This window comes from Grammomys surdaster, unplaced genomic scaffold (assembly GCF_004785775.1).
Source record: "Grammomys surdaster isolate TR1022 unplaced genomic scaffold, NIH_TR_1.0 126185, whole genome shotgun sequence".
Taxonomy (NCBI): Eukaryota; Metazoa; Chordata; class Mammalia; order Rodentia; family Muridae; genus Grammomys; species Grammomys surdaster.
The window spans coordinates 6125199-6147543 of record NW_021620991.1 but is presented as its reverse complement, the minus strand read 5'-3'; the positions used below and the strand labels follow the sequence as shown (position 1 = coordinate 6147543).

The 22345-nt window shown below is 49.2% G+C and overlaps 1 protein-coding gene across 2 annotated transcripts in view; it reads left to right on the top strand.

Moving 5' to 3' along the window:
• Ctnnbip1 (catenin beta interacting protein 1) overlaps positions 1-22345 on the top strand; it is a 48572-nt gene that overhangs the window by 1666 nt on the left and 24561 nt on the right. The window contains exon 2 of one of the 2 annotated variants that reach the window (XM_028757899.1): positions 20295-20379. The exons of the other annotated variant lie outside the window; for it this stretch is intronic. The gene's annotated coding sequence lies outside the window, so the exon portion shown is untranslated. The remainder of the gene's footprint in view (positions 1-20294; positions 20380-22345) is intronic. 2 annotated transcript variants of the gene reach the window in all.

The following is a 22345-nucleotide window of genomic DNA, read 5'->3' as shown; positions in this document are numbered from 1 at the left end:
GTTCCGAGCAGGGAGGTGGTAGCACACGCCTTTAATCCCAGCACTCGGAAGGCAGAGACAGGCAGAGCTCTGTGAGTTCAAAGCCAGCCTGGTCTACATAGAGAAACCCTGTCTCAAAAATAAACAAACAAGCAAACAAACATACATACATTTGTTCTGTCAGCCATGAAAAGACAGGACTGTGTGTGTGTGTGGGGGGGGTTGGAGGCAGAGGGACTTGTTGATTGCTGAGATTGTCGAGCTAGAGGTAGTGGTGGGTTTGAATCTAGACGATGGTAATGGAAGGAAGGAACTTGAGCCAGTGTGTCCCCGCTACTGGATGCAGGGAACTGGGAAGCAAAACTCCAAGGAGCAGCCCCTGAAAGTTCGCTGTAGAGAACACCTCCATCTGACTTCACTCAGGTTGAGCTCAGCAAATCTTCAGGGTCTGTTGTAAAACAGGTACTGTGTTCGACTCAGACTCCTGGCTTTGAGTTTGCAGTCTGGCGGATCTCACGGCTTAACTGGAAACAATCCCCATGTTACAGCAGTGTACTCACAGAATAGGCCACCCCTCTGATGGAGGAGAGCTTGTAAATCAGTTAGAGGTAGAGGAGAGAGAACACACTGGGCTCCGTTCCCAAATCTGGCTGCACCATTTAAATGGAGGCATTAGTGTCCTGCCTCTATGGCGAGTTGTTCACAAAGAAGCTGAAGGGGCTAAGAATGTAGCGCAGTCACAGAACATGTGTGAGGCTCTGAGGTTGGTGCCCAGTACCTGCAAAATTAAAAAATTGGGATAAATAGTCTGATACACTAATCCCAGCATCTGGGAGGCAGGCAGATCTCTGAGTTCAAGATCAGCCTGTCTACAGAGTGAGTCCAGACCAGCCAGGCGCTACATAGAGAGACTTTCTTATAAAAAATAAATGAATTATTTAAAATTAAAAAAGAGTGAGGGGAGAAGAAAAGGAAAAGAAGGCAGTTAGGATGCTTTGATTACCGGCTAGAGAACTCCTGAGTGAGCCCTGAACTTGAGCTATTAAATAGAATTAAACTTCTTGTCTGCTGTTCTAATTCTATGCTGTCAGAGAGGCCTTTGGAGGTCACCTGTGTGGGCAGTGAGGACCTAGGGCTGGCTAACTCCTTTGAAGTCCCCTAGCAGGTTGTTCCTTTGCTTTAGTGCCTGTCACGATCTCTGCATCAGCTCTGTGTTTCTGCGTGTGTCTGAGCTGTCTGAGGCCAGAGTCTCCACCGCAGTCATCTTGTGTCTTCCACAGTGTCTGAGGTCAGTGACCTGCACAGAGTGTAAAGGTTGGCTGGCTGGCAGTCCTACCCCTGCCCGTGTCTTTTTTCCTTCAGACTATGCCCTCTTGTAGACCCCTTTCTTAGAGTGATCTGGCGGAAACCCAGCAGGTCGCCCATGACTGTGCTCACTGGACAGGGCAGCTCTTCTTAGATAGGGGTTGTTCTCTGTCCAGCCCTGCCCCCAGAGAACAGCTGCCGAGCATGCTGACCGTGTAGTTATTTAACACTCAGCAAATATGAAGTGTTGCTCTTAATTAGAGCACGGACTTTATCCCAGACTCTGGGCTTGGATCTCGGTCCTGCCATCACAGGCCGTGTGAGCTTCAGAAAGTCCTTAGCCGGTCTGTGTCTAAGTTTTCCCATTTGTAAAACAGTGATACATCCCTCTTAGAGTTGTTAAATGGATTAAATAAGTAATACCTACTCAGTGCTCAATGGCACTTTGCACTTAGTATGTGCTTCATCTAACTGCTAGCTATTATTTCACTTTTTAAAAGAGTAGGGATGGGAAGATGGCTCAGGGGGTAAAGTGCTTGCCAGGCAAGAGTAAGGCCTGGAGTTCAGATCCCCAGGACCCAGATACACGCTGGGTGGGTGTGCTTTCCTGATAGTAATCCCAGACGCAGAAGACAGAGAGGAGACCCTAGGGTAAGCTGGCTAGCAAGAGCCAGAAGGAGGCTCTGAGCTTGATTGAGAGACCTGTCTCAATGAAGGAGGTGGAGGAACAATCGAGGATAGTTCCAGACATTAGCTTTGGGCTAAACATGCCTGTGTGCACATATGTAACCCTTTGCACATGCAAAGCATGCACATATATGCACACCACATATGTGAAAGGGAAAGTAGTGGGTGGGAAAGTAGACAGAGAGTGTGTACAATGCTCAGGAGTTGGCTCTCTTCTTCCTCTTCCATGTGCGTTCTGGGATTGAACTCAGGTCAGCAGGCTTGCCAGGCAAGTGCCTTACCCACTGAGCCATCTCATCGGCCCAGTTATTTCATTGTTCTTCCTTTATCTGTCCATCTCTTCCTTCCTGTCAGAACTCGAGCTCTTTGAGAGCAGAGAACTTTGTCTTTGTCTCTTACTATAATTCAATTCAGATACTCAATAAGTAATTGTTTAATTGAAGCTGAGCATGATGGCACACACCCTTAATCCCAGGACTTGGGAGGCAGAGGCAGGAGGATCTCTGAACTTGAGCCTGGTCTACACAGTGAGTTCCAGACAAACCAGGGCCACATAGTTGAGGCCCTGTCTCAAAAAAAAAAAAAAAAAAATTAAATTAACTGATACCAGACACCAGTCATTATTGTATTGTATTGCAGGTGTAGTCAAGATTCATTATGTAATGGAGTTTAGTTTTAAGATTTAGTTAGTTTCGTTTGATATTAAACTTAGGAGCTCAGATATGCAAGGTGACAAGTGCTAATCAACTACTGCCCATCCCCCACTCAGTTCTTCCTTTACTGAGTATTTCTAGTAGGTCAGCTTTGTAACTCAGCGATAGACAGAGAACATCCTTAAGGCCCCTGAAGCCCAGGGTTCTGTATCTAGCAATGAATAATAAAACTAAATTAAAAGTAAATTAGTGAACAGATGAACATAGGTGTTGAGGGAATGGACCTGGATGTGACACAGGATGAGGGCAAGGGTCCAGCTCGTTCTGAGAGGTGACTTTTGAGTGGTGACGTTGAGAGCTCTGTAGGCAGCAAGTAATGGGGGCTGTGGCGTGGTGAGCAGAGTCAGGGCTGGATCCGTGGCCATAGTAGGGAGTTGAGTTTTCTCCTGGATTCTGGAGAGTGAGAAGTTGCTGCCTGGGACCTTTTCCTGGAGCTTTCAGAAGAATGCATTCCAGGAGAAGGATCAGGAAGCCAGGAAGAACAGTTGGCCCGAGCGAGAGCTTCCAGTTCTGAGGAGGTCTTTGCAGGCCAGCAGGTTCTGATTGGATAACACTCAGAGAATCCAGGACTCAATGGGTAGGTTGACCAAGACCTGCAGACTTAACTGAGCTTTTTTTCTCCTGGAGTCAGTAAAGCAGCAAGCATTGTCTAGTGCTAAGATACTAGGTGAACATGGCCAGCCCTTAGCCCCTTGCTCTCCAGGAAGGGAGTGTCTCATAGACTGTGTCAAGCTATGCAAATTAGTCCTCCCTTCCCTCTGTGCCCTTCCTCTTCCTCCTCCTCCTCTTCCTCCTCCTCCTCATTATTATTTTGCAGTACTGGAGTCTAACCCAGGGTCTTGCACATATTAGGCAAGTGCTTTAGCCTTGAGCTACACGCCTAGCTGGTTTCTGATACATCATGGTTGAGTGCCAGCTTTCCTGACTTCTCTTCTCTTCTGACTCCTTCCACAGGACGAAGGCCTCATCAGCAGGCTTGCTTTGGAGAGCCAGACACATTGTCACCTCTGAGCTGTCTGGTCACCTGATAAGAATCCAGAGATGTCTAGAAAGAACAGGTTTTCTTTGCTCTTCATGGAGCAGAATTGGAAACTTAGCAGAGAAGTGTGGGCAGAGGCAAACTCACTGGGAACCAGAGCTGCCTTGACCTGACGGGTGGCCAGCTCCCACTGCCCCTCAGGCATGCCATTGTCCATTATGGTGCATGATGTCCCACGCCTGCCAACCTGGAGAGACCAAAGGAGTTAGCAGGAATCGAACTGCTCTCTTTATGAGTCCCACTCAGGGTCCTAGGCATTTCGTTGACAGAGTCTGAAACAACAATTAGTCACATGTCATCTGTGCTCCCCTAAGAACTAAGCTCAGAGTGGATGCAGCCTCTGGTTGACGCAGCAGCTTTCTTATGAGAATGGTGTCTCTTCTGACCCTCATCATAGTTCTGGAGATGCATGGAGTTATTGCCACGTACATAACCAGAAACTGAGGCCTAGAAAGGTTAGCGACCTTGTTTGGGGTTCAGCTTGTCAGGGACAAAGAGGTGGCACCCTGGCTGTGGCAAAGGTTTGAATCCTAGGCCCTTTCCTCATCTTTTCTGACCTCGAGAGGGCTAATTAGTCTTCCTTTACTTCATTTTCCCTAATGCTAACAGACAATGGCACTTGGGCTTGAGCTAGATTTATGAGAGGACTGGGCACCAGCTGCTGACATATTCAGTTATTAAAGGTCTATTATGCTCTGGTCCTCCACAAAGCCTTGCTCAAAAGGGGAGGACTGTGTCCCAAGAGAGAAGGCTACCTCATGGTCAGTATAACTGGACTAAAATGTTGTCCACCTTTTGAAGTGTGTGAACGATGAAGGGTCATGAATGAGTCTGTTTTGTTCTGTTTTGTTTTTCAAGAGTTTCTGTGTGTAGTCCTGGCTGTCTTGGAACTCGCTCTGTAGATCAGGCTGGCCTCGAACTCAGAGATCCACCTGGTTCTGTCTCCCAAGTGCTGGGATTAAAGGCCTGCGCCACCACCACCAGGCAGGCCTGTTTTCTATAGTTGTGTTCTGTGTGAGCTTCTGTAAGCATGTGTGTAAACTGGAAGAGTGCTGATGTCAAGGCCACATGTGGTGCTGAGGAAGTTGGTTCCTAATCTTGTTCTGATGCCGTTTGTCATTTAGGCCAAGACCAGAGACGGAGAAGTGAAGTGGTCTCCCATGTGTCCTTCTTTTTTCTAGTGAGTCATTGAGTGAAGAGCTGGGGACTGAGAGTAAAGGTCAGCCATGCAGGGCTTGTCTAGCTCGTGGGCACTAGGACTGCTGTGTAGGTAGAGCAAAAAGATCCCCAAGAGGCTATCTCATGGAGTCACGTGAGTCAAAACTGTGTCCACCAGAGTGTCTGGAACTCTCGGGAGCAGACTCTGGATAGAGTTTCAGATATACGCAGCAGTCCTGGTGTCTCATCACTGCCAAGAAGAGCAAGGGGAAGAGTTAATAGCCTAGAGCTTTTGTGTGTCAGATGACAGATGCTACACTTAGTGTGAGCTTTGCTGGCCACGAGGAGTACCTTGGAAGCCGGGGTTAGGAAGAACTTGTTTCCGTGCTGGGCATGCTGGTGTGTTCCTGTGATCCCAGCACTCAGGAGGCTAAGGCAGGAGGATCAAGAGTTTAAGGCCAGTCTTGGCTCCAGAGCTAGTTACAGGCCAACCTGGGCTACATGGCACTGTCAAGATAGAAGGAACCTGCTTCCTCTTAAAGGGTTACTTTGTCTATTCCTTGAGGCTTCATCTCACTGAAGGTCTTTTTCCATCAACCTGATGACTTTTTTTTGTTTGATTTTTGTTTTTGTTTTTTTGGTGTGTTGGTTTGAGGCAGAGTTTTGTTTTGTTTATTCTGAGGTAGAGTCTCACTATGTAGCTCTGGCTGGCCTGGAACTCACTGTGAAGGCTAGGCTGGCCTCAAACTCAGAAATCCACCTACCTCTGCCTTTCAAGTACTGAGACTAAAGGTGTGTGTCACCATGCCCAGGTACCTGGTGTCTTTAAGTAACAATTGCCTTGCCTTGACTCTCCGGGATTCTCTTCCTACCAGACAGGTTCCCCTGCTGCCAACTTCAGAAACAGGCCCGCTGTGGCGGGTGGACTGTGGGGCTCTCTCTGTGCCCACAGAGTTCCTCAGACAGTGCATGCATGTGGTACCCCTGTGACAGGTCAGTAGATGCAGAATGGGGTGGGGCCAGATTCTTCTTGTCCAAATCTGTCCAGCGCTAGGCCTGTCCATCTCCTCAGAGACCAAGGTCAGGGAGGCCCAACAGGTTGTGGGAAAGCACACAGTGTTCCTTCCTCTCCGGCAGGGTCGAGAGAGCAAAGGGCTAACAGAAGCGACTTCCCACATTTGGAGGGAGAGGAAGATGGAAGGGCATTGAGGTAAAGCTGTCCATGTCACTGCGTGGTGCTCATAGGTTAATGGGCCCGATCCTCCAGGCTGTGGCTGGGCAGAATCTGTCTGTCAGATGGTGGGCGCAGCAAGGACACCAGGTCACTCAGTGCACCTGCACTTCTTCAAGTGAGGTTGGAGCCTGCGGCGATGCCTTCGCAGCCTGGAGAATGTGACCCACTTCTGCCTCCTCTCCTGTGTGGGGAGCTGGGCAGGAGCTTTGAGGCAGGCTCTAGTTAGGCTTTTCTCAGACCTGCGTGCCACCTAAGTGTCCAACCACACATTTCCTGCTGCTGGAGTCCCGTGGTCCTTGTCCCTGAACTGAACAAGCAAATGAGCTTACGGCCTGTTATTCTGCAACCTTGGGCTCTGCCAGCGGGGGTTTCCTGTGGAGATCAGGGTCCCTCCTGGATCAAACACCTCTCACTGTGTGGTCCCACCCCTGTTCTTCCTGCCAAATCATGAGGCTAATAGTGGACCTGTTTCCAAGGCGACAGTTTAGCCCCGCCCATACCTAGATCTCCTAGTCTGCTGCTCTTAGCAGTCCAGCTTCTCAGAGACATGCCAGCTCCCGCTGGAGGGTCGTGAAATAAGAGCTGCTTCAGGTGTCTGCCAGGTGACAAACACTTCATGCCCTTTCACATATTACACGTCTGATGTGTGTATGTAGGGCTGCTGATGTAAACACATGGAGGTCACTTGTCACTTGTCTGGTGTCTGTATGTGAGGCTGCTGATGTAAACACACGTAGGTAGCAGTACTGTGGGGGTAACTGGAGGTTTACAGCTGATGAGGTCTAATAAATCTTTCCCTGATTGATGCCATTTTGTTTACGAAGGCAGCCATTAAAGATGGGAACAGCAGCGGTCAGCTGTGGCAAGGCCATGAGACCCCTTCCCTAACTGTGTGCTTTCTTGACTTCTAGACTGCGGAAGAGGGTCCCCTCATTCTGTCTGTCAATGTTGATGACAGTGCTCGCAGCCTTAGGAACATGGCCTTCCTTTGGCCAGACACTGCGGTTGCAGGAATATGGGGTGCTGGTAATTTTTAGGAGGGCATTGTGGGGCTTTTGGGCAAGCAGCTGGCTGTGAAGCACCCCCTCACATATCCGCATTCTGCTTCCTTCTCAGAGTAGCCTGCCTGAGCTTTTGACAGACCTTGATGGGGTGTGGACAGCTAATGCAGAGCTGGATTTCTTTTCCCTGAGTGGGGCTGCCACTGCCACCTGACAGCCCTCATGCTGTGTACCCTCCCTGCACTTTGGGTAGTAGCCAGTCACGGTTACTCCTTGGTCCCTGCAGAGCAGAGACTTCTGAGGCCTCAGTACAGTGGTGGAGAATGTCAGATACTCCCCTGGACCTTCGGGCTCACTCAGATGAAGCGTGCTCTTTTATCTTGTCATTCCTTTGTTTTTTAAAAAAGATTCACTTATTCTATGCATGTGAGTATTTCCCCCCATATATGCATGTGCACCACGTGTGTGTCTGGTGCCCAAAAAGGCCAGAACAGGGCACTGGGTCCTCTAGAACTGGAGAAGATGATAGGTGTGAGTTGCTTTCTGAATCCTGGGAACCTACAGGAGCAACCAGTGAGTGCTCTTAACTGCTGAGCCACCTCACAGGAGGGCGGGTCCTGCTGGCTTTCTGTAGACATAGGCTTCTAAAGGCTTAAGGCTTTTCTTGTGAAAAGTGACAGTCTGGTGAGTCATTTTCATTTAAAACCAGGAGCATTTGCTACAGGACACGCACACACCAGTTCTGCCAGGAACTTCCACTCCCTTTCTGAGGCTTGGTGGTTTGGGGAATGAAGGATGTCGTTACATGTGGGTGGTATGGAGGTAACTCCTGGGCCACATTACCAGGGTGTATGCCTCGTTCTGAGTGTACATACCTACACTGGTTGGCAATGGGGACGGTTCCTTGGAAGCTTCATTCCAGTCCCCATAGTTTCCAGTGTTGTTTCTGACCACTTTCACTTTCCTGAACTTGGTTTTCTTCGGAATCCCAGGCTGTAAACCCCACATACACACCCGTTCCCACTATAGCATGAGCTAGCTCCTTGGAGCATGCACTGTCTGATCTTCCCTCACCTGAGGCACAGCCAGCATGGCCCATGCCTTCAGAATGGACGGGCCTTGTGACTCCTCTTCAGTGTTCCTCTTGGTACCGTTTCCCCAGTTAATGGAACAAACACCTGCAGATCTGAGGTCATCTCTGTTGTCAGACAGCTGGGAGGAAGGAAGTGAAGTCCACAGCAGCTCTTGAAGGGGAGGGTTCCTTCTTCCTTGGATTCTATTCTGTTCTGAGGTAGCTGGAGATGAGGAAAGGGAAGGTTGCTGGTTGTGACACAGCAAAAGCTGTTACCCAGAGGCCTTCTGCAGCGCTACTAGGTACACTGTAACTTAACAGATACCAGTGTCTTTGTACAAATTCCCACATTCCTGTGTGCTGAGATTAGAATGGAAAGGGGCAGTGACCCTACAGCTTTCTTCAGAGTGGTCTCTAGGAGCTCTGCCCAGGAGGCCACTCCTGGAACTCTAAGCTCACTCGGTATAATAATCCGGTCCAAAGCTGGGGAAAGAGATGGGATTGCTCACAGGCTGAGCCTACTACCTCTGGGGACATAAGTGAGATGAATGAACCCTATCGATTTACTGATTTAGTCCTCCATGGTAGAAGGCTTGAGGCTCCCGAGCTCCAGGAAATGGCTTGGGAGGCTAAGGCAGAAAACCTGTGGAGAGAGATGATTCTATCTGTCTATCTATCTGTCTGTCTGTCTGTCTGTCTGTCTATCTATCTATTTTTATTAATTTCTGTATATAATTGTATGTCTATGTACCATGTGCATGCCTGGTGCCACAGTGGCCAGAAGAGGGCATCAGATCCCCTAACTTGGAGTTAGAGATGGAGGTGAGCCACCATGTGAGATCTGGGAATTGAACCCAGATCTTTTGGAAGATCAGCCAGTACACTTAGCCACTGAGCCAGGAAGTGATTTCTGAGGCAGTAGGCTGTTCTGGGATGCTCTGGGAGACCCTGCCAGGCCTGCTTTAGAGACAGGTTTAGCCCATGATAGTGAAGGGCACTGAGCAGGTCTGTAGCTCGGTGCGGGGGCCATATGTATAGTTCAGGAAGAAACTGGAATGGCCTTGCCCTGGCGAGTGCATGCCCCTGTCTCAGCTTCCTCCTTCTCCTAGAAAACAATTTTAAGTTTCTCAGTTTAATTAGAATTGTAAACTGTGGTCACAAGGAGTTGATACATCTGTGGGGTGAAGTGATGGTGCCCCTGTGGGTTCACATTTCCACTCTGGCCTCCTCCTGAGGAGGAGACCCAAGCTCTGTGAGCTTCCTGACTAGGCTTCTCCCTTAAGATCAGTGGGCCTGAAACAGGCCCTTCCAGCCTAAAACTGACGGACAAGAAAGTAAAACACAACAGTTTCCTTCAGGGTGGAGGCCTAGGGCAGCTTTGGGGTTAGTAGGTCACAGAAGAAAGGGGTCTTATGCCAGGCAGTGGTGGCGCATGCCTTTAATCCCAGCACTTGGGAGGCAGAGGCAGGCAGATTTCTGAGTTCAAAGCCAGCCTGGTCTACAGAGTGAGTTCCAGAACACAGAGAAACCCTGTCTTGAAAAACCATCCCCCACAAAAAAAAAAAGAAAGGGGTCTTATGCTGTCCACTCTTGGGGCCGAGGCTTTCTTCTGATGTCCTTGCTTAGGATCTGTCCTGCCAGAACCCAGCCCTGGTAAAAGACCTTCTGGGTTGAGATTCGAGAGGTGCTTGTCCTCTCAAGGGCTGAGGAACTTACTTATAAATAGACCAAGTCCCCAGACTCTGCGTTACCCACCCCTGCGGGATTTGACAGAGGCTGACGGTCCTGGGACAGATTAGATTAGAGAAGATCCAAAGCCGGATCCTGTAGGCGAGTTGGTTCCTGGCTTAAGGTCTTAGACCATGGCTTGGCCAGGTTTCAATGTGCCAGCTGTTCTCTGGGGAGAGAGAAAAAGAAAATATGTCTTTCTACCCTTCACTGCTGGCTGCTCCTGCGCAGAAATGAAACCTCTCTGGTTCTTGGTCAGAACGATGGAGCCTAAGAACACAGATGCGTCTTCATCTCAGTGTCCTCTTGCTGTGTGCTCTGTCCCCTGCTGACACACCAAGGCTGCTGCTTGCTGTGAACAGTGGTGTACACTCACCAAAGGCTGCAAAAGACAGCATGCCCAAGGGGACAGACAGTTCAACCAGTTGGGCCAACCAGAATTAAGCTGATATGCAATTATAGAACTCTAACTATACATACATATGCACACACACACACACACACACATCCACGCTCCTATCAGCCCTTGATGTTTGAGGATTATCTGAATTGAAGTGTCAAGTAGAAAGAGAACCATGTGTATGTGATGTCCTGTGTCTGTAGTCCCAGCTATTCAGAAGGCTGAGGCAGGAGAGTCATCTGAGTTTAGGTTTAAGGCCAGCCTAGGTGACATAGCAAGCTCTGGACCCACAAATAAATAAAAAGAATGCATTAAAAAAATTGATCCTGCATTGTGGTTGGTACCTATCATCCCAGAACTTGGGAGGCAGAGGGACCATGAGTTTGAGACTAGGGTGGGCTACCTAGCAAGATTGTGTTTAATTGAAAAAAAAAATAGGGGCCAGTGAGATGGCCCAGTAGGTATAGACCTGTGGACTAAAGTTTATTCCTGGAACCTACATAAACGTCGGAGAAAACTATTCTACAAAGTTGTCCTCTGACCTCCACACAGGTATATTTTCTGCATAGATCACACATTAATAGTAAGTTAATTCATTGGGCGTAGTAGTGCGTGCTTTTAATCCCAGTGCTCAGGAGGCAGAGGAAGGCGGATCTTTGAGTTTGAGATCCATAGAGTAAGTTTCAGGACAGCCTGGGCTACACAGCAAAACACTGTCTTGAACCCCCAACCTCCAAAGTTAAGTCATTACATTTTGTTTTGTTTTAATTTAAAAAATTAAAAATTAGCCGGGCGGTGGTGGCGCATGCCTTTAATCCCAGCACTTGGGAGGCAGAGGCAGGCGGATTTCTGAGTTCGAGGCCAGCCTGGTCTACAGAGTGAGTTCCAGGACAGCCAGGGCTACACAGAGAAACCCTGTCTCGAAAAAACAACAACAACAAAAATTAAAAATTAAAGAGGCATTGTTCTAGATCAGGCTCTCGCCCTGGATGCTGACAGTCTGAGCTGTCAGCTATGTAGTAAGTTCAAGGCCAACTTAGGCTACATGAGATCATGTCTATAAAATAAACAAAATCTGTCAGACAGAGGCAATTGAATCTCTGAGTTTAAGGCTAGCCTGGTCTACACAGTGAGTTCCAGGCAGGTAGAGCTACATAGTGAGACCCTGTCTTTAAAAAAAGGTGGGGAGAGCTGGAGAGACGACTCTTTAGGTTAAGAGCACTGGCTACCCTTCTAGAGGACCCAGGTCAACTTCCAGCCCCCACCTGGTAGCTCACATCTGTCTGTAAGTCCGCTTCTATGGGAGCTGATGCCCTCTTCTGGTCTCATCCGGCACCGTACATGCATATGGCACACAAACATTCATGCAGGCAAAACACCCATGCACATACAAATCTTAGGGGAGAGAGGAAACCCTTTCTGTTATGAGGAATATTATATTTAATGAGAGGCATGGGTCTGTTATAATGCATTTCTGAGAACAGGGCTGTACAGGGCTGTGGAGTATCCTTTAACTACCTTCTGCTTGCCCTCAGCCACACTCTGAGAGCCGCAACCTGAGTGAAAAGAGGTGCAGGTAGATGTGTAGACACCCATCGTGACACATGACACAGCAGCCGCAGTCAGTAGGGTTGGGTGTCAGGAGTCGGGGAGGGGAGGAAGAGTGTTTGAGCCTGAGGAAACAGCAGATGCAAAGGCCCAGAGGTATGTAGAACAGGGCATGGCTGACAAGAGTGATGTGGCCATCGACAGCTTTTCTTGGCCTTGCTTCCTGGCTCTGATGCAGTGCAGTTGTGCCTAGTATTCTTAGAGCCATCTGTGGACACTAAAATCCTCAGATGCTCAGTCTCTTGGGTAAAATGACATGGGGCTTCATATCATGTGTGTACATCTTCCAATATAATGGTTTTGAGACGGAGTCTTGTAGCTCTCTCTGCCTGGCCTCAAACTCCCTAAGTACCTGACAAGGATCCTGAACTATCTCACACATGTGGAGGTCAGAGAGAGGACAGCTTGCAGGAGTTGGTTCTCTGCTCCCACTGTTGTATGGGCTCTGGCAGTGGAGCTCCGGTCTTTGGGCAAGGGCCCTTCTTCACTCAGCCTCTCACTGGCCTTCTTCATTCTGCACTAAACCATCACTCTTAGCACCTAAGGCCATGGGATGTCAGTGTACACGGAGGTTCTGGTTGTTTCAGATCTAATGACACGAAGGAGGAGTGCCCATGTTCAGTAAAGAACTGGTACTTTTCCTCCAAACATTCTTAACTCTAGATGATTAAATCTGGACCATGTGGACACAGAGGGCTAGCATAGCAAACTACAAGTTAAAATGATCAAAAATACCTTCCATCAGCTGAATGTGGCGGGACACACCTTTAATCACAGCATTTAGGAGGCAGAAGCAGCCTGGTCTACAGAGAGTTCCAGGACAGTCAGTGCTACATAGAGAACTCCTGTCTCAAAAAACAGAGAAACAAACAAACAAAATCTTCCCTGGGCTGGCTCAGCAGTTAAGAGCGATTGCTGCTGTTGCAGAGGAACTACATTTGGTTCTGAGCATTCAGGTCAGGTGGCTCAAAACTACCTCTAACTCCAGCTCCAGGGCATCTGATACTCTCCTCTGGCCTCTGCCAGCATCTGCATGCATGTACTTATACATAACCACACACAGACCCATAGACACATCCATAAAACTAAAAATAAGCCTTTTTTAATTATTATTATTATTATTATTATTATTATTATTGGGGCTGGAGAAGTGGCTCAGTGGTAAAGAGTCTGTGCTGCTTTTGCAGAGGACCTGAGTTCAGTTCCCAGCACCCAGATCGTGTGGGCACAACGACCTGACGCTCCAGCTCCCAGGGGACCTGAAGCCTCTGTCCTCCTTGGGCACTGCACGTGCACATACCCACATACAACATCCACAATGAAATAAAATTAAGAATTTTGAAAAAACAAATGTCCCTAGCTAGGAACAGTGGTATACACCTTTCATCCCAGCATTCAGGGGATAAAGCAGCCTGGACTACATAGTGAGATCCTATCTATAAACAAACAAACAAACAAACATACAAACAAACAAAATCTTAATAGAGGCTGGATCTTGTAGTCCAGAGGTAGAGTACCTGCCTTGCATGTGTGCCTTGCCTGTTCCAGGGCAAGAAACAAAATACCTGTAGACATTCCCAAATGTCTCCTGGGAAGTGAAATTGCAGTCAGTGAGAGCCACACTGCAGAAGGAACATAGAATGTGACCACCTCTCCCCCTGCTGTGGACTGAAGGAAGGGGGCCAGCCCTTCCTGCCTCCTTTGTAGCCTGCTAGTCGTGGGAAAGCTGTCTCCAGGTGGGTCCTGGAATCCTTTTGTTTTGTGTGTTGGTGGTCTTTAGGCCTTGCTCTGAGTCAGGACCACTACACAGAAAGGAAGAGTCAGGTCTCCTGGGCTCTTAGGGAGTCCCCTGCACCACCCCCCTGGTGTGAAGGTGGAGACTTTATTGGTACTTATACTGATGCTCCTCCTGTGACAGGTGGAGGTCCTGGATTAGATTTCAGTACTGTCAGAACCTCACCAAGAGGCCTTCTTGAGAGTGCTGTGCACTTCAGATTCTTCTGAAGGACTGGTGCAGCCATGAATGGGGCAGGCAGGCAGCTTGTGGTAGGCAAGGTAAATCTGTGGGAGTCCCTCCCGAACCAGAGACCTGTGGCCAGAGAGACTGGTTCACCATACATGGGCCTCACAGCTATCTCCTACTTGAAGAAGTCTTATACACTGGGACTAAGGTAGGACAATTAGGCCTTCAGAGACCTACTGTGTGCCTACCTAGTGCCTGGAGACCTCCTATGTGCTTCCCTCTTGCCTGGAGAACTACTGTGTGCCTCCCCTATGCCTGAAAAAGTTGAGTTCCAAGTGTTTTTTTTTTTTTTTTAATGCTTCCTTTCTTAGGTTCTAATTTTGTTTTCAAAGGTTTGAAAAATTAGACTCACCAATTTTTCTGTATAAAAGAATGTTGTTATTTGTGTTTGTGAAAGCAATGGCCATGTGTAGGATGTGGCACACGTGTTGAGGTCAGAGGACTACTTAACAGTAGTTGTGTTTTTTCCCACTGCGGGTTCTATGGCTTGCACTGTCAGGCTTGTGTGGCGAGGCCCTCGACTTGCTCCTCACCAGTCCAGTTCACCACTTTGCTGTATACACCTTCATGTTGTCTGTCAGCACACATCCATGAGTTCACAGAACACGTGAACATTCTGTGTGTGCGCACGTGCACGTGTGCCTTTATGCATGTCCCTGACTATGTCCATGTCCCAGAGGCCACTGAGTGCTGTATTCTGCTTTCTGTTTTATTCCCTTTAGACAAGGTCTCTCACCATACTGGAAGCTCACTGTTTTGGCTAAACTGGCTGCTCACTACTGGCTACTCAGGAGCTCAGGTCCTCCTGCTTGGGCAGCAGGTACTCTTAACCCCCAGCAGAGTCAAGAGTTAAGAGCAACTATGGAGCTATTGCCTCTCAGAAACCAGAATAATCGGTCTGAAGAGCTGGCCCAGAGGTTAGGAGGACCCAGGTTTGATTCCCAGAACTCCCATGGTGACTCCAGTTCCAGGGGATCTGAGCTCCTGTTCTGGCTGCGGAGAGGATTGCATGCATGTGGTACACAGGGAAAACAGCAGACATATAGAAATACAGAACTAACAGCAAAAACACCACCACAGGGTATTTCCTGATGTCACCACAGTGTCCTTATTACACTCAACATGTGTGACATGGGCACACGATTCTTGTGTATTACATTATCTTCAGTTGCCCAATAATATTCTTTAAAGCTCTGCCCTCTGTTCATAGGATGCAGCTCAAAGCAGGAACTGGAATCCAGGCCCTGCCTTGGAGTCTCTTCATGGCCTTGGGCAGATTGCTTAGCTTCCCTGAGCCTCAGTTGCCTCATCTATTAAATAGCAATAATTCCTACCTTGCAGGCTCGTGAAGTCTAAATTTAAATAAGACAGTGCACACAACGTGGCTGAGTCGATGCCGGCACTTGGGAAATGCCACAGCAGCAATCATAATTACCATTGTTCTGTGCATGGCCTGGCTTCACAAGCAGGAAGGAACCAGGGCAGGTTTGAATTTGGGTTGGTATCCTCAGGACAGATTCCTAATCCCAGACTCACCCCCCAAGAATGGCACTGCACCCTGCAACTGCATGATTGGCCTGAGCAGTCATCAGGAGCCAGCTATTGCAGGCTAATTACCAAGAATGGAGCAGGTAAATTTTTCTGTGGTGCCACGTTTACTATGTCCCTGGAGGACCTGAGGTGCCACCCAGTGTGGGATTCCCCAGAAACTGGAACTCAGGCCTACCTCCCTCTCCTGGCCCAGAGCACATTTTTACTGACCTACTGGAGGACAACAGAGGAGCCCACATGACCTGGGTTCAAGTCCGTGTTCAGGCAGTTAACATGCAAGTCGCCTGCGTCTTCATGGTGCAACCCATGGCTGATGATGGAGACAGAGTGGCTTATTTGCAGAGCTGGGGAAGTGCTTGGCAAATAGCAGGCCAGACCCTGCTTCCCACACACTGTTGAACACAACTCTCTCAAGTGGGCACGGCCTTGCTTCCCAGCAGACATTGTGTCACTTGTCAGCCCTGCAGAGTGTGGTGCCTGCATCCAGTGGGGAGTACACATGCTGGTGGTCCTCCAGCTCGGCTCCCAAGGCAGCCTGCAGTGAGGACTCAGCCTGCTAAATATCCTCAGGGTGCTGTTCAGAGACCCATGAACATCCCCAGTGAGTGGGGCACATGTGGTAAGAGAGAGCCACCTTTACCTCTTAACCCTTTCGTGCCTCTGAATCAGCTGGGGCCTGGTGGTTGAATTTGGAAGGAGAATGAAGAGAAAGAAGCTTGGGCATTTTAAGCATGTAGACTTTTAAAATTTCTGTTTATTTATTTGTGTATACTTTGTGTGGAAATCAGAGGGCAACCTGTGGGAATAAGTTTCTCTCTCTCTCCCTCTCTTCCCCCCCTCTCTTCCGCCCGCCCTCCCCCCCCCCCTGCTCGTGGGCATATACCCACATACACCACTCACACGGTACTAAGGTTGTGTGTAAGAAAGGAGAGTTCCTGACGTGTGACAGAGTGAAGAGGGTGCTGGTTTTATAGCCATCAGGGCCTGGGCGTTCATTCTAAGGCTCTGGAGTGGACATTTTCTTTTCCTCTAGGCCCCAGCCTCAAGGCTGCAGATGAGCCCAGGAGAAGGCACTCAGATTTCAGGCTGATCTCTGCCTTCTTATTTCAAGCTGAGGACTTTGCCTGGGATGATTCTCAGAAGACAATGGCCTTTGTGTTCATATACGAGGTCCTCCCCTGTGGCCTTTGTGTTCATATAGGAGGTCCTGCACTTCAGTCATCCCACTTCAACCCACAGCCCCAGGAGCTTGTGTTCTCGTCCTCTCTCTCTCTCTCTCTCTCTCTCTCTCTCTCTCTCTCTCTCTCTCTCTCTCTCTCTCTCTCTCTCTCTCTCTGGTGTGTGTGCGCATGTGAATGTGATCTGTCCAGACTTAGATCAAGAGAGTGACGCCTGTTGGTGGCCCTCCCTCCCTGTCTGTGACCTTCCTGGGTCTCTCTCAGTCTTCTGCTCTTCTCTTTGTGATGTGACCTTTGTACCCTTTTGCATGTATAGACTGCCCTCTTCCCTGCTTGCTTGAGTTAGTTTGCCTATTTGTTTGCTTTTTGAGACAAAGTCTCAGGTAGCCTAGGCTGGTCTAGTCTCAGCTCCCTAAATAACTGAGGATGACCTTGGACTCTTGCCTCCACCTCCCAAGTCCAAGGATTATAGGCTCATGCCACCAGGCCCGACTCCCTTGTTTCTTTTGGACTATGGAGATTTGATCTTGAAAATCCCCTCAAACACGGTCAGCTGGCCCCCACCTTTGAGAGCAAAGCTAAGATTAAGAGTGGTTATAGACAAGACTCAGGCCAGTGTCCTGCAAACAGTACAGGGGTGTGGGTGGCCCACCTAACAGGCATGGGACCTACAGCTGAAGAACAAAGAAGACTGCTTCTAAAGGGTGACAAACAGGAGGCTGGCAGTACCAGTGCTGAGCTGGGGGGTGGAGGAGGTGCCGAGAGGCGTAAACCCAGGAAGAAGCAGAGGAGATTCCACCTGAGGAAGAGGAGAACAGGTCAGCACCCCTGCGACGGAGGTGCTGGCAAGTTACTGTCTGCTGCAGTGGAGGTGGGGAGGGCCTCTCAGGAGTGGCTGGGTTAGTGAGCTGTGAGCAGTGGGGCCTGACTGGGGTGAGGTGAGTAGGGGGTACCCATCAGAGCTGTCCTCTCTGACTGCCGCGTCCCCTGTAAAGGATCCTGTCCTGGACTCCTTTCACTCTGCTGTTTTTACTTACCCTTGGGCTTCACCACTTTGTTTGGAAGGCCTCTTAGCTTAGTCACCCCTAGACCAGGGATTGACACTGTGTGACAAGGTGGACTTGGTTCAGCCCATGCTTCTTGAGTGTCAGTTTTTTCCTGGCTCCTGCCCTTCTGCCCTTCTGTGTGCTCTGCTGCAGCCCAGGCCTTCCTGTGTCATTACCTTTCTGGACATCTGAATCTCAAAGTTTCTCTTCCCCAAGAGCACCATCCTTGCCCTGGGACCACTCAGGAGATCCTGATGCCTCCCAGGCCTGGCTGTCTCCATTCTGGAGATTTTTGTCCTAGAGATTTTTGGAGATACTCACTATGTGCCCACTTTATCAGAAGGAAGAGTCTGTTCCTGTCATCTCTCTGTAGGCTTCTCAGACTTCCTTTCCCCGTGGGCTGTGACTGGGCCCCAGGCTGACTCTTCTCACGGAACTCCTAACAGAAGCTCCTGGAAGTATGTCCCCGGGAGGCCTTATATTTTCGTCCGTGTACTTTGTCACACACTGTCTGAGAAGCATTTTCTGAGCGTGACTTGAATGGAGTCCGTCTCCCCTCACCACAAGTTAAGAATGCACAGACAGATCAACATGTGATGAGGGAGCTGAACTCCAAGTCATGTGCAGTAGCCCGTGTTAGCATGGGGGCCCTTGTCACTGTGCAGCCTCCAGTGCGGGAAGCCAGCGTCACACCGTGTCTGTGTCTACCTTTGGGGCACACAGCTCAAGCTACTTTTGACATATTCTGAACACATGGCACATGGCATGGTGACCAGTCTTGAATCATACTGCTGGTTAGTGACAGCTGGCTAAGAACAGAAGCCAGCTCCTGGATTACAAAAGTATCCAGTGCTGCCCAGGACCTGGCATCATGAGCCTCAGTTTCTTTCTTTGTAGTCGGGAACCGTTGGCCTGATTTTTAAATGGATACCTGGCTGGGAAGACCTGGGTCATCCTGGCCTTTTGATGCGTTCCCTTAAGTCACAAAGTTCCCTCTCCTCCTTGGAAGGTCCTGAGCCCTGTGGACAGGAGGGATAATTAGTGATCATGGCCGTTGAAGAACTAAAAGCCTCAGAAGTAGGAGATTCTCTTTTCATCTCCTTTGAAGGAATGTGAGGACTTGGGTGGAAAGTTCCCCAGGGTTCCTTGGTATTTCGGTGCTTTGATATCTGGAGGAAGAAGAGAGCAATTAATTGCTATAAATGGCCTCTTCCTATAGGACTGCTCTGATGGTGGGTTGGAGTGTCAGGCAGGATGCTAGCTAGCACTGCTATCCCAGCCATCCTCCAGATGGAGGGACCCACACAGCACACTCAGAGTGGTGTCTGACTCGGGAGACTGTTGAAGTCCCACTGTGTAGGGCTGGGAGGATGGCTCAGTGCATAGAAGCAGTTGCTATACAGACAAGAGGACCTGAGTTCAAATTCTCAGCACTATGTTTTAAAAAAATAGAAAAAAAGGGAATGGCCACATGTGCTTGTAACCATCTCGGGATGGGGCAGACAGAGATAGCCAGATCCTAAGAATCAGCCAGTTGGCCAAATGGTGAGCTTCCGGTTCTGGGCAAGACCTTGTCTCAAAGATATGAGGCTGAGGGTGATAGAGGGAGATGCACTACTCCTGCCTCTGACTCCACGTGCATGCTCAAGTGTGTGCGCTCACACACACGCCCCCCAACCCTCCCCCCCCGTGTGTGTGTGTGTGTGTGTGTGTGTGTATTCCTTTGTATAGAATTGTGCCTTCCTCAGTCTTGGCAGCTTCGTCTATAGAAGGCAGGTAGGGAGATATTCCCAGGCTGCTTTGGTCCTTCCTGCATCTGGCTTAGAACCCATTGCCCTCAGGCTTGGCAGGGCTGAACGGGGTTGAGAACTTGGAGGTCACTCACTGCTGGGTGGGATACAAAGACTGACAAGCTCTAGTACTCTGGAATGATGGCCACTGGTCCCTCAGGAGGCCACACTTCCACCAGGTTAGCCGGTACCTGTTATCCAGGTGATGAGGTTGTTGGGAAAAGCCAGGAAAGCTGTGTTCTTTCGTTCTTGGAAGAGGTGTGTCAGAGCAGACAGACTGCTGCCAGGGTAGTCAGTGTGTAAGCCTCGGTCGTGCCTCCTGTATGTGTGACATGTGTCTGTACCAGAGGACAGCTGCAGATGTCAGCTATGTACACGGATGGACACAGTTGAAGCACACAGGAGGCTGAGGGACCTGACCTTGTTTTCTGAGGTGTTTGGTGGGTGGGAGGCCATCTGTCACAGTGAGCCATTCTGGTCCCATGTTTCTAGACAGGGTGACTAGCCCAGAGGAGGAGTTGTGTGTTGTGTGGAGCAAGCAGACCTGCCTCAGCCGGAAACGAGAGGCCTGGTGCACACTCAGCACCCTGTCTTGAAGGTGTTAGAGCAGGCTCCCTGGGCTTACCTGACACACAGGTATTTCTGGACTGTGACAGAGCCATGGCCACAGGCTTTGTGCCAGAGGTTCTGCTCCCTCAGCATGGGGGCGTGCGCACGGTCCCACTGCGGCAGGCACTGGGGCCTTCAGGCTCCTCCCATGACCGTGTTCTGTGTTTCCACAGGGCGGCACCTTCCTATTTCTTCTCAGCCGCAGCCCTCCCTTTAGAGTTGAGCATCTGTTTGCCTGAAGTTAATTTCCAGAAGCAGGTAAGGACTTGAGGGGAAGGCTCTGTTCTGTGGCCTTGGGACAGTGCTCTTGTGGAGGGAGGGGGGAGAAGCTTGAGACCAGACCCAAGGGATGAACACCACCAACAGTCACCCATCTGACTGCCTTTGCCGTGGTCCCACGTGATGCTTGCTTCTTCCAGTGTGGGGCCTCTTTTTCTTTCTTGTTTGTTTGTTTAACTTGTACTGCTGGAACTTGCACCCAGGACCTGTGCATATAACAAACACACTGTACCACTAAGCTGCCTACCTGATGTGTAGTTCTTAGAGTCAATGTCACAGTGTTGCTAGGTTTTCAGGATAGGATTTGAGCAGATATTTTATGGTTGTGTATGATAATGGCAGAGCCACAATGCACGTGTGAACTTGGTTCTCTCTGTCCACCTCTGTGTGAGTCTAGGGATCAAACTCAGTTCACCAGACTTAGGCAGCAAGTGTCTTTACCTGCTGAGCGATCCGGATTGCCCTGGGTTAGTATTTTCTATTAACTCTATGAGTTATACGGTGGGTTTGTTGTTGTTGTTGTTGTTGTTGGTTTTGTCTGCTATAAACCTTGTGTAAGCGTATATACTTAAATGTTTCAGAGATGTTTGTTTTTGTGGTGCATTGCACATGGAGCTCAGGGCCTTGTGTGAGCTAGGCAAATGTGTTACCACTGAGCCACATCCCCAGCTTTCATGCCCTTGTGTGTCTGTCTGTCTGTCTTTGTGTGTCTGTGTGTGTCTTGTCTGAGTGTCTGTGGGGTGTGTCTTTGTGGGGGTATGTCTGTGTATGTCTGTGTGTGTGTCTGTATGTATGTTGCCTGTTTGTGTTTTGGAAACAGGGTCTGCTGTATCCTGGCCTGGCCTCAAACTCACTGTGTAGTTGAGGGTGACCTTAGAAGTCCTGCTGCCTCACCATCTATCTCCCAAGGGATGGGACCGTAGCCATGTACCACTTTGCCTAGCTCCTTTTTAAAAAAAATTGTCAGATGCTTTAAAAATTTTGAACCAGGCATGGTGGCACAGACCTTTAATCCCAGCACTTGGGAGGCAGAGACAGATGAATTTCTGTGAGTTTGAAGACATCCTGGTCTGCATAGTGAGTTTCAGGACAGCCAGAGCAATATAGAGAGACATGGTCTCCAAAAACAAAAAATTTAAAAAAATATTTTTGACACGGATTCTCATTTTATAGTCTAGATTGAATCAAAACTCGCTACATAGTCCAGTGTAGCCTCAAGTTAGAGGAAAACCTCCATGCCTGGCTCTCATGGTATGTGTTTTGTTTGGGTTTTTAGCAGAGTATATTACTGTCTGTCTGTGGTTGGCCTGGAACTCAATGTGTGGATCAGGCTGTTTCAAACTTGTGGCATCCTCCTGCCTCTACTTTCCAAGTGCTGGGATTACAGGTGAGAGCCATCACACCTGGCTTCCTAGTGTGTTTTACCCTGGAAGGCAGTTAACTGATGCACCCCAGAGGACAACCTGAAGAGCCAGCCTGTGCTCTGGTGTACTTTCAGCTTAAAGCTTCTTTTTTATTTTTCTAAGCGGATGCAAGACCCCCATTGTTATAAACTAAACTTTTTTTTTTAATAAATGCAAGTGCGCAAACAGCATTAGCTTCCGGTTTATAAATAACAGAGAGCACGCGGGGCCCTCCCTGGGTCCAGGGCCACTCAAGCAGGTCAGAGGGAGGCCAGCCTATCAGCTCCTCAGCAGCTGATAGAGACCCATGGGGCAACACCGACCTCTCCTCCTGCACTGCCTCCTAATTCTTCCAAAGTGCCATCGCTTGGTCCATGTAGGTCTGTGTAGCTGGGTGGGAATTCAGCATCCGTGTTCCTGATGTCCCACACGGTGCCCGTGTCAGGCCGTGATCGCACAGTTCTCTTCCCTGTGTGGATCCTGCACAGCGATTGGGAGCCTCTTTTCCTCATCCTCTCCTGACCAGCCTTGCTTCCTGCAGC